General features: G+C 38.9%; 1 pseudogene; it reads left to right on the forward strand.

Moving 5' to 3' along the window:
* The first annotated feature begins 6,881 nt into the window (after positions 1-6,881).
* On the forward strand, positions 6,882-10,726 carry LOC120572759 (annotated as a pseudogene).
* Positions 10,727-16,718: the final 5,992 nt, after the last annotated feature.

Genomic DNA, 16,718 nt, shown 5'->3' on the forward strand with positions numbered 1-16,718 from the left:
ACATGTGACCATATATTGCTGTGTGTCAGAGAAAAACAAAACACAGTTCAAGAGTTCAGATTTCCAGAGAAATCCATGCTGTTACCTTCTTATGAGCCTGGAGGTGCAGTGGTTACTCTTTGAATGGGTTAACAGTGTCTTTCCATGGAAAGTGAGACACACCTACAGGGAAATAAAACTATAAAGACTATAAAGATAGATTCCAGTCTATTTTTTTTAGTGCAATTATTACTTGGTAACTGCTGAAAAATGTCTTGCACCTATGATATAGCACTAACAGAAAACCATATCAGGTAAAGGCATAGATGTATTTAACAGAAAGACCATTACTCAGGCTAACAAGTTTTATAATAATTGAAGTAGCTTCCATTACATAAACCCACTATTACAACTACAACCTGGTATAAAGCAAATTTCTAAAATAGTAATGGTTTGAATACAATAGAATGACTGTACATTATATATGTACAAAACCAAGTGGTGTGAAAACATATATTTGATTTTATTTATTTTTAATGTATTATTTTTACAACAGCAACATGATCCATTCAAATGACCATAACTCTGTGGTTACAACAAGCTCCCCCAACCTCAAAATAAGTAATTTGTCATTGTGTTACAAAATGACCCTTTTAACAAGACAGAGGCCTTATTGAACTTATCTCTGATTGTTTCTTAATGTAGAACAGTCCAGCATATTTAATGAAGTCGATGTACCTGCATTATTTTTGCAATCTTGGGTTGTATCCACATGGTTGAATGCACTCTTTGTATGTAGCTTTGTATGAATGCATCAGCAACCGTAATGTAATGTAATGCAATACATTACAATTAATGCAACTAAATCACATAAGGTGACCATACATTGCTGTGTGTCAGAGAAAAAAAAAAAACACACTTCAAGAGTTCAGAGTTTCAGAGAAATCCATGCTGTTAGCTTCTTATGAGCCTGGAGGTGCAGTGGTTACTCTTTGAATGGGTTAACAGTGTCTTTCCATGGAAAGTGAGACACACCTAGTATTATGTATTGCATCACATTACATTTATTTAGCTGATGCTTTTATCCTAAACTACTTACAATAAGTGCATTCAACCCAGCATCGGCCCGAGCCTTTTGGGGGCCCTAAGCAGAATTAGATTTGGGTGCCCCCCTCCTGCCACACGGAGTCACTTGTGCTTGACGATTATTGACACAAATGCTAGCTATAATGTTACATTATTAATGAATACAGTGAGGTTATGTATTAACACAGTGACGGATTATGAACTACTGTCCCCCTGGGCACAGATGCATAAGGACCCTCCCCCTACTGTTGGTACGGTGAGGGGGGGTCTGGGGGTGCTCCCCAGAAAATTTTGAATTTGGTAGATGTGATTTCCTGTATTCTGGTGCATTTTGGGGATGGTCAGTTGGAGAAGGGCAATACCTAAAAAATGTAATGTAATGCAAAACATAACTAAATCACATGTGACCATATATTGCTGTGTGTCAGAGAAAAACAAAACACAGTTCAAGAGTTCAGATTTCCAGAGAAATCCATGCTGTTAGCTTCTTATGAGCCTGGAGGTGCAGTGGTTACTCTTTGAATGGGTTAACAGTGTCTTTCCATGGAAAGTGAGACACACCTACAGGGAAATAAAACTATAAAGACTATAAAGATAGATTCCAGTCTATTTTTTTAGTGCAATTATTACTTGGTAACTGCTGAAAAATGTCTTGCACCTATGATATAGCACTAACAGAAAACCATATCAGGTAAAGGCATAGATGTATTTAACAGAAAGACCATTACTCAGGCTAACAAGTTTTATAATAATTGAAGTAGCTTCCATTACATAAACCCACTATTACAACTACAACCTGGTATAAAGCAAATTTCTAAAATAGTAATGGTTTGAATACAATAGAATGACTGTACATTATATATGTACAAAACCAAGTGGTGTGAAAACATATATTTGATTTTATTTATTTTTAATGTATTATTTTTACAACAGCAACATGATCCATTCAAATGACCATAACTCTGTGGTTACAACAAGCTCCCCAACCTCAAAATATGTAATTTGTCATTGTGTTACAAAATGACCCTTTTAACAAGACAGAGGCCTTATTGAACTTATCTCTGATTGTTTCTTAATGTAGAACAGTCCAGCATATTTAATGAAGTCGATGTACCTGCATTATTTTTGCAATCTTGGGTTGTATCCACATGGTTGAATGCACTCTTTGTATGTAGCTTTGTATGAATGCATCAGCTAACGTAATGTAATGTAATGCAATACATTACAATTAATGCAACTAAATCACATAAGGTGACCATACATTGCTGTGTGTCAGAGAAAAACAAAACACACTTCAAGAGTTCAGAGTTTCGAGAAAATCCATGCTGTTAGCTTCTTATGAGCCTGGAGGTGCAGTGGTTACTCTTTGAATGGGTTAACAGTGTCTTTCCATGGAAAGTGAGACACACCTAGTATTATGTATTGCATCACATTACATTTATTTAGCTGATGCTTTTATCCTAAACTACTTACAATAAGTGCATTCAACCCAGCATCGGCCCGAGCCTTTTGGGGGCCCTAAGCAGAATTAGATTTGGGTGCCCCCCTCCTGCCACACGGAGTCACTTGTGCTTGACGATTATTGACACAAATGCTAGCTATAATGTTACATTATTAATGAATACAGTGAGGTTATGTATTAACACAGTGACGGATTATGAACTACTGTCCCCCGGGCGACAGATGCATAAGGACCCTCCCCTACTGTTGGTACGGTGAGGGGGTCTGGGGGGGCTCCCCCAGAAAATTTTGAATTTGGTAGATGTGATTTCCTGTATTCTGGTGCATTTTGGGGATGGTCAGTTGGAGAAGGGCAATACCTAAAAAATGTAATGTAATGCAAAACATAACTAAATCACATGTGACCATATATTGCTGTGTGTCAGAGAAAAACAAAACACAGTTCAAGAGTTCAGATTTCCAGAGAAATCCATGCTGTTAGCTTCTTATGAGCCTGGAGGTGCAGTGGTTACTCTTTGAATGGGTTAACAGTGTCTTTCCATGGAAAGTGAGACACACCTACAGGGAAATAAAACCTATAAAGACTATAAAGATAGATTCCAGTCTATTTTTTTAGTGCAATTATTACTTGGTAACTGCTGAAAAATGTCTTGCACCTATGATATAGCACTAACAGAAAACCATATCAGGTAAAGGCATAGATGTATTTAACAGAAAGACCATTACTCAGGCTAACAAGTTTTATAATAATTGAAGTAGCTTCCATTACATAAACCCACTATTACAACTACAACCTGGTATAAAGCAAATTTCTAAAATAGTAATGGTTTGAATACAATAGAATGACTGTACATTATATATGTACAAAACCAAGTGGTGTGAAAACATATATTTGATTTTATTTATTTTTAATGTATTATTTTTACAACAGCAACATGATCCATTCAAATGACCATAACTCTGTGGTTACAACAAGCTCCCCAACCTCAAAATAAGTAATTTGTCATTGTGTTACAAAATGACCCTTTTAACAAGACAGAGGCCTTATTGAACTTATCTCTGATTGTTTCTTAATGTAGAACAGTCCAGCATATTTAATGAAGTCGATGTACCTGCATTATTTTTGCAATCTTGGGTTGTATCCACATGGTTGAATGCACTCTTTGTATGTAGCTTTGTATGAATGCATCAGCAAGTAATGTAATGTAATGCAATACATTACAATTAATGCAACTAAATCACATAAGGTGACCATACATTGCTGTGTGTCAGAGAAAAACAAAACACACTTCAAGAGTTCAGAGTTTCAGAGAAATCCATGCTGTTAGCTTCTTATGAGCCTGGAGGTGCAGTGGTTACTCTTTGAATGGGTTAACAGTGTCTTTCCATGGAAAGTGAGACACACCTAGTATTATGTATTGCATCACATTACATTTATTTAGCTGATGCTTTTATCCTAAACTACTTACAATAAGTGCATTCAACCCAGCATCGGCCGAGCCTTTGGGGGCCCTAAGCAGAATTAGATTTGGGTGCCCCTCCTGCCACACGGAGTCACTTGTGCTTGACGATTATTGACACAAATGCTAGCTATAATGTTACATTATTAATGAATACAGTGAGGTTATGTATTAACACAGTGACGGATTATGAACTACTGTCCCCCTGGGCACAGATGCATAGGAGGGCCGGCCCCTCTACTGTTGGTACGGTGAGGGGGTCTTGGGGTGCTCCCCAGAAAATTTTGAATTTGGTAGATGTGATTTCCTGTATTCTGGTGCATTTTGGGGATGGTCAGTTGGAGAAGGGCAATACCTAAATTTCGTCCAGATTCATAGCCTTTTGCTTTTGATTTCTTAAGGTAGTGACTTCACACAACTACTTGGGCTTCAGGGCCAAACAACACGTTCAATCCCACAGGACTTTATGTTCGAGTAAAATATTACATCTACTTATCCTAATAGGTATGCATATTTAGATGTTTTTCCTAACCGATAGCCCACCCGAGTTAACCGCTTATTAACAGTTAACAATCAGCTGACTAAGTCCATGTCCACCCTTCTGGGAGAGTTAGCAGCCACAATGTTCATTCATTGTTGTTGACACATGCAGCAACTTTCCCATTCCCCAAGTCTCCACCACATCAATTAGTTTAGCTGCATGGTTGTCAGCTGTGGGTCTGCCTGACATACTCTGTGTTAGAAGGAAGTAGGGCTGGGTGATATGGCCTCAAAATAATCCCTGATTTTTCACAAAAAATCTGATTCATGATTTAAAATCAATCTGCAACTGACAGATTCATGACAAGATCTCACACAAACACACACACACTCCGTGCCCTCCGTGAAAGAATGACAAAATGATATTATGCTATATATTCAACAAATTATATAATTATGCTATATATTCAACAACAACTAAACAGATGCGTGAGATAAAGCTGTTTTCACACATGCAGGTAATTCACTTCTCGTTCCTCGCTAAAAGTCCAAATCATTTTAACTTCATCACGCAAACTTGCCCCTATTTTCACCTGTTGCTGAGTAACGCGTACATTAACATCCCATGGTCTCATGAGTGTAGCATACCTGTAGCAAGCTCCTTCTAACTAATAGCGGTAAAAACAAACGTCGAAGAGGAGCTCCATGCTTCAGAGCCGGCGATTGCTAGTTGTTTAAGCCGCTACAGACCTCCGTCACAGTTCGGTCGTATCAGCGGCTTTTAGTAGATGTGTTGAGCGCATCAGAGTTCCTCAACACCGGGTCCGGTGCTCCATGGTGTGCCCGTCAGGTCAGCGGTAGTACCGTGGTTCAGTCATCCGAGAATAGGTGACTCTCAGCCAGGGAAAGAGCCCCACCGAGCTGCCGGTCATTTCGGATATTACAGTTAAGTAAGTAATGAACAGTGTTGGTCATCTTACTTTAAAAAGTAATTAGTTACAGTTACAAATTACTTCTCCCAAAAAGTAATTGAGTTATTAACTCAGTTACCACATTGTATAAGTAATTGGTTTCTCAGCAAAGTAACTGTGATGTTATATTTTATGTTCTATAACGCTATTACGTTCTATAACATCAAAGATGTTGCTGACCGAAAAATCAAGAGTTGCTTGTTTAGACAGAGTGGCTCCGTCTCCTTCGCTGGAGCTCACCCTAGCTGCATTTGGGCGCGGGGGCTTGGGTTAGCAGCAGCAGCAAGTGTCCTGTTAGCATGTGTTGATGTGAGGGGCTTCATAAGATTCAAGTTGGCAGGGCAGACGTGTTACATAAACATTCTTGCCTTTGATTTCAACGAGAGCAAGAAGTAGTGCCAGTACTTCCAGTTCGAGAACGCAACCTTTGAATTTCCCTGGCTCGTCGCTATTGCGCGCTGTTTTGTGTTTAGCGGTAGTCAGAGCGTGCAGTGAGACATCGTGAGCAGGGCATCCGCCCACCCAGCCAATCATCATCGCATTTGCAACGGTGTCATCCCTGCTCTCCAGGCAGCTGGTGTGTAGCAAAGAGCCTGACACCTCGCTTCATTCAACCAAATTGTAGTAACGCCCACTTTACATTCTCAGTAACGAACGGCGTTGCTAAACGATGGGGAAAAGTAATTAATTAGATTACTCCGTTACTGAAAAATAACGCGTTAGTAACGCCGTTATACTTAAACGCTGTTACTCCCAACACTGGTAATGAAACGAGTAGTTCAGAAAATAACTAATATTGCCGCTGTCTCTGCCATGTTGTTTGTGTATCTCCATGGCAAATGCGGAGAGAGGGCTGGGTCCATTCGGAACTACGGGAGCCAAGGTAGGACCGTTGGCGAGTGTTAAGACGAAAAACAACATATTCGATTGGGGGCCCCTAGTGTCCAGGGGCCCCAAGCAGCGCGTAGTTTGCTTATGCCTCGGGCCAGCTCTGATTCAACCATGTGGAAAACAACCCAAGATTGCTGATGCACATCAAATTTAATCGATAGCTGGAGGCAAAGCTGTCGTCATGTTTATGAAATGCCTGTTGCTTCAACTCCTCTCTCCTTGAGTCTCTTCCTCAACTCTTAGGCTCAAATCTCCTGTGGAAGGGAATAAGAGGTGAGGAGAGGGAATCAAGGAGAGGAATCAAGTCTGTCTTTCTCTTGTTCTTCTTTGTCATCCTGTCTGTTGACATCAGGAAGGAAAGTTAACTCCCATTTGTTATAACGCCTCAGTACCTGTCACTTAAAAAAAGTGGTTATCACATCTAGAGGAGTTCACTCAAAGGTGATCTGCCAAAGTGGAAAGATTCCAGGTGTGCAGCAGGCATGTCAGAGGGAGGTGTCACAGGTTTTCTGACAGGATATAAGGACTCTCACAGCATCAGATTATCACATTGGAAGCTCCTGTTGGAAGTCAAGAAGACTCTCTCACAACTAATCTGATCTACACAACTTCACCAGGTGAGGACAAACTGGGTGGACAGAGAGACAGAGGGTGACATGAAGAGATAAATTTAGACTTATACTAAACTGTGTAAAACTGTCAGTGTCAGACTAGAGTCTACAGGGAATTACTGTATTTCTGATTATCATAGACCATCAGTCTGTCTGTCTCTCTTGTACTGAAGGCTGTGTTCACTTTTCTCAACAGGTTGGAGAAATGGCCTCAGATAATAAGACCGTTGCTGCCCTGGGTCGACCTTTCACCCTGGGAATGCTCTATGATGCTCGGACAGATGAACTGATCCCAGGTAAGCATTAACTACATTCAAAATATTTCTAAAATCTATCTGTCACAGTTCTACTTAAAGGAATTCTGAAGTAATTTCATAAAGCAGTACAACTATTTCAACCATAGGTGTAGAAGACAACCCACTCCCCAAAATAGATAAAAATAACCATTCAGCCCTAATCCTAACCTCCTGTATTATGGATGCATGATAAATTGTTGGTATATTCTCCTGCACAGAATATGAAAAATTGAATTGTAATTACTGTTGTAGATTTTCAGCCGATTGTTACGTCCGTGGAGCCGTTTTTTACAACATGCCTGGACTAGGGTTGCACTATTTTCTTATACTGCACTATAACTTTTATTGTTGTAATTTATGTAAAGCACTTTGAGTTGCCTTGTTGCTGAAATGTTCAAATAAAGCTGCATTGCGCCTATGAAACCTGATTGGGGATTGGTTCCAAATTAGTGAAAACTTTTTTTTATGGTTGATTATGTTGGTACTGCAGAAATCAGGGGAGTGAGATTATTAGAGCAGAAAACATAGTTTTGGTGTCAATCTTGATTGTGTGTGCAGTCTTCCAACTCTTTGCATTAGAGCGGGCTGTGTTTTGTCACGTACAAAACAAAACACACACACACACACAATATAATACTTAACTATTGAAAAACGTTTTAAAATTCTCCTCTTTATCTCTAAAAATCTCTAAAAATCTAAAAGGCCCATACAGGAAATGTTATTGTTGTGTTGTTATGCATTGCATTCATATTGTTGTATAATGTTACCATAACCTCAATCCAGTAGTTCCTTTATTAAGTAGGTTCATGTCAAAGAATGAATCAAGGGAATGAATATAGTAGCTGTTTAGGGAAGCTGCAACATGTAGAAATCTAAATAATTATTACTAGTTTTGTGACTTTACATTAAAATGATTTTTCTGCTTTATCAGATGACTGATGGTTTCTAATTTCTATAGGTTTGACATTGTGGGATGATAAAAATCTACAAGGGAAGATAACAGAAAGCCCTCTCACGCGCCAGTGCATTTCAAATTTCTGCTTCTGACTCCACTGAATCCAAGTGCAATCTGCTGGATGTTGATGCTTCTCTGAAGGCCAGTTTCCCTGGGTGGACTGATTGAAGTTGGAGGATCTGCCAAGTATCTGAATGATCAGAAGAAATTCCACAATCAGAGCAGAGTGGCGTGTCAGTACAAAACTACCACCAATTTCAAGCAGTTAATGATTGAACATCTAACCATGCAAACCCAACAGATGAATGTCATTCAGAAGAGCTCAGCAACACATGTAGTCACAGGCATCCTTTATGGGGCAAATGCTTTTGTGTTTGACAGTGAGAAGTTAGATGCCAGCAGCGTTCAGGACATCCAGGGCAGCATGCAAGCTGTGATAAAGAAGATCCCCTCATTTAATATTGAGGGGCAAGTTGCTTAAGCTGACTGATGAAGAAAAAGCCCTGACACAGAAATTCTCCTGCAAATTCTACGGAGACTTAATTCTTGATAGCAATCCTGCAACATTTGAAGATGCAGTGAAGGCTTCCGTACAACTCCCAAAGTTATTGGGAGAAAAAGGAGAGAAGGCTCTTCCAGTGAAGGTCTGGCTGATGCCGCTGAAGAATTTTAACTCCGAGCTGCTGAGCGTGAAGAAAGAGATCAGCCATGGAGTAGTTGGGAAGGCGCGGTATAGTCTAGAAAAATTAAGGGAAATGGGAATGAGATGCAACGATTCCCTGGAAGATAAAGTGGTGGAGCAGTTTCCTGTGATTGAAGAAGAGTTGAGCACTTTCCAAACATTGTGTGGTAATTATTCATCTAAACTCCAGCAGGCCTTGGCGAAGAAACTTCCCTCCATCCGAAGGAAAAGAAGATGAGAGCTCACTGAACCAACTCTTTGAAGACAGAGACAAGTCACCATTCAGTCAGGAAAAACTAACCAAGTGGCTGGATCGTAAAGAGAGAGAAATCAACATCATCAGAGCCTGTGTAGATACCATGGAGGGAACAAAGATCGTTCATAATCAGTCAGAGCTGGACAGACAGGTTCTTGCTCTAGGTGTAGACGATGCACTGTGCTTTGTTTTCACTTCAGTGGAAAAGGGTGATAACGACCTTGATGTGATGGCCGACTACTTGGCGTTCCAAAATTAGGGAAGTACCAATGAAGATTCATGGTACTACTCAGCTGAAGTTGTCACCAAAATGAGAGAAAAAGCCAAAGCTTTCCATCACTTTGCCAATGCACAGAAGAACAACAGTCGATTCCGTTTCCTCATAGCAGCCATTGCAAAACAAGAAATACACAGGAGCAACCATTTACCATTACAAGAACGGCAATCTGGTCAGTGAAGATTTTTCAAAGCCTGTCCTCCCTTCTGTGGTGACCATCACAGACAGAAGACAACTGATCTGGTGTAAGTCTGTTTCCATGCTTTTTGATTTAAAAAACATGCTGCACTAATAACTCTCCTACAGAAACCTGTTTGACCATCAGAATAACTGATAACACATTTTGTTTTGGTATCTCCATCAGATGCCTGTGATCTCAACCTGGACCCAAACACTGCAAACTACAACCTCATTCTGTCTGAGGGAAACAAGAAGGCAACACATGGAGCACGGCAGTCATATCCTGATCACCCAGAGAGGTTTACACAAATACACCAGGTGTTGTGCAAAGAGAGCTTATCTGGGAAACATTACTGGGAGGTAAAGTGGAGTCAGAATTCGCTCAAAATTGTTGTGTTAATATTGCTGTTGCATACAGGGAAATTGAAAGAAAATCAGCCAATTTAGAGAGCCAGTTTGAATGATGGCTATCGTGGGCTTTCGAAAATGCTAAATTCAGCAGTCACTCACTTTTTGCATTGAAAAATAATGAGGACGTGTGGAGAAATCCTTATCCCTCTGATGGCTGTAGGAGAGTTGGGGTGTATCTGGACTGGCCTGCTGGCACTCTGTCTTTCTACAGAGTCTCCTCTAACACACTGAGGCACCTCTACACCATTCGCACCACATTCACTGAGCCTGTTTACCCAGGACTCTTGGTCTATAGTGAACAGAACGATGCATACCTGTGTCCACTTGAATAGGAGTAATGACAAATACTTCTAAAATTCTTGGTCTGTCAATAGGAATATGGGTTTACATTTAAAGTTTAAAGAACAACTGAACATCACATTTTATCTCGACAATGCTTCACAAATTTAAACAACATATTCAAACCCAGATGCACCAGCAAAATTGATAATGTAATCATCAAGTGAGTATGTGTGTAATTTTATCAGTTCATGTTGATTTGATGCACAGCCTTTATTTAAAACTGGCTTGTACTTTAGAAATTTATAATCAGTTTAACGTTCATTGCTTACTATTTGAAATTTAAGATACAGGGCTTATATCAAAACTCAATTGCTTTGTCAACACTTGTATGTTGAAATATAACTCACAGCTCATGTAAAAGAATTGTTTTATTTTGCATTTTTGGTTTTTTTTTTTTGTTCTTTTTTCTCAGAATACAAGTTCTTCTGTTAAGGACACGTCTGTATCTCAACCTCGACTTTGGGTTCAGTTATTGACTACTGTACTGAGGAGAGAGTTTATGTTAGATGTTGAGCACTTCGCTGATGTTTATAGAGTTGAAGAAATGTTTTTTCCTGTTAATCAGTTGATGTTGATGTGATGCACAGCCTTCTTCTCAAACTATTCTACTTCACAATCAGTTTAAACTTTCATTGCTTGGTACATCACGTTATAATTATTTTTATTTGATCTTTTATTCTACTTCCTGATACTTAAAGATAAAGAGCTTATATTGATACAAAATTGCTTTTGTCAACACTTGTATGTTGAAATATATCTTATAACTCATAGGGGGATTAAAACGAAAAAAAAAAAAAATATTAACTTGTTTTGTTGAAATTATCATGTTGGTGATGGGATACAAATTACCTAAAGTGCATATTGTTTAATTTAGCATTTTGTTCATTTTCTTCTTCGTGTAGTATTTTTTTAACTAGTTGTGTCTTTCAGAAGGCAAGAAATCATTTAGTTTTTCTGATAAGTCTGTACCTTAGCCTTAACTTTGGGTTTCAAAGGAGAGTCACTGTTAACACAATTTTTATGATGGATATTAAGCACATTATTGTTGATTATAGAGTAGAAGAAATGTATTTTCCTGTTAATCAGTTGATATTAATTTGATGCACAGCCTTCTTCTTAAACTAGTTTGTGTTCCACAAGGGGTTAAGGTTAGCAATTTAAACTTTCATTGGTACATCCCAGATAATTATTTTTATTGTAACTTTGTATTCTACTTGCTGATATAAAAAAACAGCTAATATTGATACACAAATTGCTTTCACCCCAACCCAATGCCAAAAATAGTCATATAAAAGAAACAGGGGAGTCACTGTTACCCCCATTTTGTTGCAAACCCTGCTGCTGTTTACAGAGCTGAATAAATGTCAGATTGCTGTGACACTGCAACACCTGTTGGATATGTTTACTCTCTTCTTGAGCAGAATATTCAATAAAGTGGAGACCTCACTTCACCACTGTGTGTTACTTTATTTCTTTTTAGATTAAAAAGTTGACTGTACAAAAGGTATAACCTTTATAACATACACACTCTACATGTTTTAATGCAAATACAATGATAGAACATAAATCCTCAGAGGACCTTCTCTCTTCACAGTGTCATAAGAACACAGATTATAGTAATATTTGCTAAGATCCCACATTTACTTTAACAGGATGGCTGCTGTCACCAATTGCTAAATTCATTCAACAGTTTGGGAAACCATCTTCTGTTAAGTTTGTATTCCATTATGTAAGTGGAAGCTTGTTAGCCTAACTTGCTAATGCTACCACTGATTCTCATTACATGTTACTTTTTGTTCATATTATGTCAACAGATGCATACTGTATTATTATATCATTACTACGGAATATGAGTTCGCCTAACAAGAAACATTTGTCGACCGTTATGATCTGCTTGTACAATCGACCCATTTGATTGTTTCCTGGGTGAGGACGGGCTGACTTTTCTACGCCTTTCCTTTTTCTGTAACTTTTTATGGTAAAGGTCCATGAATTATCATGAAGGCATTGATTAATTCATCTAGCCTAGTACTTCATGTAGAAGAATGAATAGTATCTCATGCATGAGTTGATGTAAGAGCAATACATAACCTAATGAAACAAATGAAGTATTTCCATTGTCACGTTTGTGATTGTTCTGTATATGTTCTGTTTCCTGTTTTATTTTTAGTAGTCTGTTTTGCCCCTGGTTTTGTCTAGTTTTACTTTCTGTCTGTTTTTTTCCCCCACCGTATGATTGTCTGCCCCCACCCTGATGTCTTTCACCTGTTTGTATGACCTGTGTCTTGTTGCTTGTTACCTCTTGTATTTAGTCTCTGTGTTTCCCTTGTCTGTTGTCTGATTCTTGCGTTATGTTAGTTGTGGTATGCCCTATCGTTTGTTTCCTTGTCTTGTGGATAATTCTCTAGCAGTGTTTCCTGTCTGGAATAAACCTCTTTTTGAACTGCATTTGGGTCCAAGCCCCATCTCCACCCTGACATCAATCATGATTTGAGTTATTAATGATGTTCATGTCTTCTTCAAAGATAAGTCTGCAGTGATAGAAAAATGGGTAGTTCGTAATAAAGAGGCATTGTGCTTATGATGCCATAGAAGGCAGTTTATACGTTTTAAGGTGGATCTGTTTTACAATGCTGTCCTACAGAGCATCCTGTCCTCTGGTCTGATTTGCCTGTTTGGAAAAATGGTGAGTAGGGTCATTGGGTGTGACCTGTGGCCTGTACTACGGCAACGATTTGGCGTTAACGAGGTAAGTTCAGGTTCAACCCAGGGTTTTGTGTATCATGACAGTGGATCACTTGTTACCGAGTTACATCACCATGGTAACTTATGCTGAACACCTAACCAGCAGCCTGTTTCACAAAAGCAGAATTTATATATCCAGGATAACTGATAAAGCGAGGCTTGACCTAGTCTTATCTGTGCATCCTGGCTTAGTGCGTTTCGAAGGCCAAGCCAGGCTGAGGAGGAGAGACGGTGGTCGAGTCAGGCTGAAGTAATTCAGATAGATGTCGTCCACGGCTTTCCTCAAAAGACCGCGAGGTCGATCACAGAATTACTGATGCCAAAATGGAGAAGACGCGTTGTGCATACTTCACACAGACTGAGCAGCTGATTCTTCGTGGAGGCATATTGAGTAATAGGGTTTTAAACTTCTTCATTCAATGCCCTATTTATTGTATGATTCTCGAGAAGCAGTCAAACTATGAATGAAAATTATGTAAACAAGTAGAAACAAAAGCGAAAATGTTTTATATTTTTTAGATTCTTCAAAGTAGCCCCACCCTTTGCTTTTTTATTAATAAGGGAAAAACTTCCACTAATTAACCCTGACAAAGCACACCTGTGAAGGTAAAACCATTTCAGGTGACTACCTCCGAAGCTCATTGAGAGAACACCAAGGGTTTGCAGTTATCAAAAAAGCAAAGGGTGGCTACTTTGAAGAATCTAAAATATAAGAAATGTTTTCAGTTATTTCACACTTTTTTGTTAAGTACACAATTCCATATGTGTTCATTCATAGTTTTGATGCCTTCAGTGAGAATCTACAATGTAAATAGTCATGAAAATAAAGAAACATCGAATGAGAAGGTGTGTCCAAACTTTTGGCTGTACCTGTATGATCAATAAAAAGTAAAACACGTCCGCTGTCATAAAAACAGCGAGAAAAGCGTGGCAAACCATCGCGGACCGCCTGAAAGCATAAGTAGGACTATCCTATATATTTACTGCACTGAAACAGTTGGGCTATATTAACACCACTCATTGAGTTACTCTTTATTTGCAGAGATTAACAGTTGTACATTTTATTGTCCGTAACGTGAGCGAACAGAAGTTTATTGGCTTGTCAATGTAGCATGAAGATTAAATAGAGTATACCCAGTAGCCTAACGTTAGTTTAAAATGCTCAAATTGTATTCTCTCTCCTCTCTCCCTCTCTCTCTCTCTCTTAGTATACCTATTAACGTGCAAGGCTGTTACATGTTGTGATAGTCCGGTTTTAATGTAACTTCTGTTACTCATGTTCATAGAGCAAACATGACTGGCCAAAAACGGACCTGGCAGCAAGTTAAAATCAAGTACAAAACATCTTGCAGACTGGTAAATGTTTAAGATAAATTGTTAGTGAAACAATGTACTAAAATGAGGTGTATAGATTACTCATACGGTGACTGCTCATATTTAATATTATTTTTACTGATTTTAGCATTAAAAAAGACCCATACCGTCTGGCACGGGGTGGCCCTGCTAACCCAGAATTCACCCCAGCAGAGGAGTTGGCCCTTGACCTTAACAAAGGGGAGGCCTGTAATTAAAGGGATCCAGGGTGGGACCTCCACCACCTCTGTCCCACCCACAGAAAGCGCCCACTTCATACAAGGTAGGCTACATTATTCCTAGTAGCCTGAATATGAAACACAATAAACCATTTAGCCTATATGATACTGCATGAAAAGTGGGATTTTTGTCAGTAAGCGGCACTGTAGATTGTCGTGGAACTTCAGATTTACGACTGCACACAGCAATTTACAGGCAACACCGAAAACTCCCGAATTGTCGGAAATTGACGTAGGCCTCCCCTAATTCTAGGGGAGGCTTTAACATGGAAATGAAAATCCATTGAACTATACAAATGCAAATCAGGGTAGCAGCAGGGGGAGTTTTACCCCAGGTGACATTTTTCTAAAACTTACATTTTAAGAAAATCTCTTATAATAGATCTAGATTTCAATTGTCCTATTGTTATTAAGCTTTCCCAGTATTCCCATTAAAACTCACTGTAATTCACCTCCACACCAGTGTGTGCCCTGTTCGCGCCCTACTGGTTAATCTGCTCCTCTTTGTCTTTCTCTATCACTCTGCCCCACCCCTACCCCCGGCCTTCACTGCTTTGATTTGAAAAACAGTGGAGGGAGATGACTCCTCCGGAGAGTTAGAGCAAAAACTATACTAAAGTATGGGAATATTTCAGGCCAACTGGTAAAAGAGTTGTCTGTACACTCTGTCAAACTTCACTTGGAAACACACAGGAGTTGTTCAAGACGTACGGAGCGGGTTTTTCTCCTCCATATCACCTCGGGGCTCCGTAAAGATGCGTCCACAGAAAAGGTAAATACAATGGGTAAGTATATGATTAATGAAACTGCGAGCTAGTCTGTACTGTTTATTAACTCTTGAGAAGTACAATGACTTAGATCCGTTTTTGGTCAATGTGAATATTTTTCAGGTGCATTCATAGATGTGTTGTGTCCATAAGCAGTGTCGCGCAGTACTGATTGTCTTTATTGATTGATTTTACAGCTGCTGGAAGCGAGACAGAGTGTGCTGGCTGCAGGTGATGTGGGCATTTTAGTGTGCCAACATAGACCTGATGATCCGAAATACAGGACAACCCACCAAAGACGTCTGCAAAATGGACCGAATTCAGACAGAATGCCGCCCGTTACCTACAGCTGCGAGGTGGCCATGGGTGCTGTAGGATTTGGCTTGTCGTGAGCGTGGGATATTTGTTGTGTGTGCTGTGTGTCTCCTGTGATTTGTACATAGTTTTTTTCGATTGAGTTTGTGTTTTATGTCAATAAAGCTCTATCTGTGAATAAACAGCACGTTCCTGGCAAATCATTTTCCTTAGGATAACAATGACATGAATATACAACATAGCATATATAAAATATATATATATATATATATATATATATATATATATAATTTTATTCCTGTTCACTTCATCTCAACTAAACGGCGCCATCTACAGGAAGATACAGCTGGTTTATTTCAAGTTCATCAAATTCATTTTCTAATGAATTTCTAAAGCATTCAAATAAACATTGTGAATCTTTGTGAAAAGATATATTTAACATCAGGCATCAAAACAGTGTTGGCATCATACTATTTACATTTAGGTGTCAGTCACATTTTTATTATCATCCTTATTTAGTTTTTCTTCTCTCCACTTCATGTTATGGTTCACTGCCCTATTTTAAAAGTGAATGTATCTGCTTCATGACAACTAAACACAACTGTTTTTCTCTATAGTGTGTGAAGAGGAAACCACATCACTGATCCACAGGCACAGAGGAAGGAGGAGGGCTTACTTGATGCTATGACTATGAAGTGAACAAAGTGTAGACATCACTTCACCAACTGTTAGGATGGAGGACACAGCTCTACTGCAGCTACTCTGTAAGTTTCTAAAAACATCAGCTGAAAGAAATACAAGATAAAATGTTTTGGTTTGACTAAAAATGCTTCTGAATGTAAATATAAGGTTTATGAGAAGAAATGATACAAACCGTTTCGAAAGTTGTAAAAGATTTGTGCAGACAGGTTTGGCATGTTATTCTAATGTTTTAATTAAACGTTAAATGTCTTGTTGTATC

The sequence above is a fragment of the Perca fluviatilis genome, chromosome 14 (genome assembly GCF_010015445.1).
Source record: "Perca fluviatilis chromosome 14, GENO_Pfluv_1.0, whole genome shotgun sequence".
NCBI classification, from domain to species: domain Eukaryota; kingdom Metazoa; phylum Chordata; class Actinopteri; order Perciformes; family Percidae; genus Perca; species Perca fluviatilis.